The sequence below is a fragment of the Chrysochloris asiatica genome, unplaced genomic scaffold, assembly GCF_000296735.1.
Source record: "Chrysochloris asiatica unplaced genomic scaffold, ChrAsi1.0 scaffold00211, whole genome shotgun sequence".
Lineage (NCBI taxonomy): Eukaryota > Metazoa > Chordata > Mammalia > Afrosoricida > Chrysochloridae > Chrysochloris > Chrysochloris asiatica.
Window position 1 is genome coordinate 2,839,907 of NW_006408729.1, and position 1,993 is coordinate 2,841,899.

The window sequence follows — 1,993 nt, forward strand, 5'->3', positions numbered from 1 at the left end:
TTCTTTCTATAGTTTCATGTTTTCTATCTGATTTATTCCTGCTCTAATCTCTATTATTTCTTTTCATCTGGTGACTGTATGTTTACTTTGCTGATCTGTTTCTAATTGTTGGAGATATTTTCTATGTGTTAATTTTGTTTTTTTTCCTTCATTTTGGATGTGTGCTTTTATTGTTATGAATTGTCTGCTGTATTTTTTTTTTTTTTTTAACTGTGTCCCAAAGTTTTGGTATGTTGAGTTTTCATTTGTTTCTAGGAATTATTTAATTTTTTTTTTTTGTTCTACTATCCAGGGGCATTTACAAAGGGTGTTACTCTGCTCCTCCCCTTCTCCCCACCAGTGAGGAGCTCTGGTAGCAGCCAGCATGGTGGCCATGGAGATGCATGTGTGTGAGACAGATGGCTGCAGCTCCAGTGTCCTACTACATCAGGCTGGGCATCCAGGGCTCATAGTTTTGCTCACAGAGTGTTTTAAAGGAAACTGGGCTACTCACAAGTTGCTACATATGAAAGCAAACAATATAAGGCAAAGCAAAAAGTTTTTGCTTGGATTGTAGAAGGTGACATTAACACGAACCCATGGCAGGCTATCAGTATAAACTAAGGTACATTATTCACTGATACTAACAAGACCAGTGCCAAGTTACATTCAAAGACCAGATTATGCAGATTATCCTTTAGGAAAGTTGGAATCTGAACAGGCTCTTAAGGATACTTCTCAAATTAAATTACTCTCAACAAAAGATATAGAACAGATGTGACTTGTATGTAGGCTGGCTAGGGAATTTTTGGATATTGTTGTTGTGATGATTAAACCAGGTGTAACTTCTGAAGAAATAAATCATGCTGTATCCTTAGCATACATTGCAAGAAATTGTTATCCTTCTCCACTGAATTATTGTAATTTCCCAAAATCTTGTTGTGCCTCAGTAATTGAAGTTGTCATGGAATTCCAGACAGATGGCCTTTGCAAGAAGGTGATATTGTCAATGTGTATATTACTCTGTATCACAATGGTCATCACAGGGACCTGAATGAGACACTTTTTGTTGGAGCTATGGATGAGGGAGCACAGACGCTAGTTCAGACCACATATGAGTGCCTGATGCAAGCCAGTGATGCAGTGAACACTAGTGTTCGGTACAGAGAATTGAGAAGCATTATTCGGAAGTATGCCCACGCAAATGGGTTTTCAGTTGTTCGAAGCAACTGTGGGCATGGAATCCACAACATTTTTCTTACTGTTCCCAATGTACCCTACTATGTCCAAAATAAAGCTGTTAGGGTATTAAAGGCGGGCCTTGTATTTACAGCTGAGTCAATCATCTGTGAAGGCTGAAGTGAGGTCAGATGGCTGGACTGCAGTGACTAGAGATGGGAAGCACTCTGAAAAATCTGAGCACATGCTGTTGGTCACGGACACTGGCTGCGAGATCCTCATCCAATATCTTGAAAATGCACGGCCTCACTTCATATCCCAATTTTAGTTTCTCTCAAGGTAGCACATGTCAAGAATTCCTTCTGTCTGTAATCTGCATTTTATTGAGAATACAGAAAGGAAGAGGACATTGTTATCACTACTACAGCATTTGATGTGTATCCTCAAGAACTTGTCTTGGTTCAGGACAAACCAACAATAAAGGAAAAATTTCTCAATCCCTTATCCAAATAATCTCTGCACCTCCATGTACTCATTTGCCCTAAGAGCACTTTTACTTAAACCTGCTTCTAGTTGCATTTCTGTCATAACCAGCTGACAAAGACCAGCTGTTTACCAGGTCAATGCTGAAGATGAAAATTCTTGAAACATTAGCAACGTATGTTGCTCCTGATTTAAAAAAAAAAAAAAAGTACATATGAAAATATACATGCATACATTTGAAATTCCATATATGTAATTATCAAACACTATGTGGCCTGGGTTTTGTGTTGATTCTGCTTTTACAGGACTAGATGCTATCATCAAATAGCAATGATAGTTGCAGCAATGTAAT

At 38.3% G+C, this 1,993-nt stretch overlaps 1 pseudogene; it reads left to right on the top strand.

Annotated features, from left to right (window-relative positions):
* Nucleotides 1-364: 364 nt before the first annotated feature.
* On the top strand, nt 365-1,486 carry LOC102814374 (annotated as a pseudogene).
* The last annotated feature ends 507 nt before the right edge of the window (nt 1,487-1,993 follow it).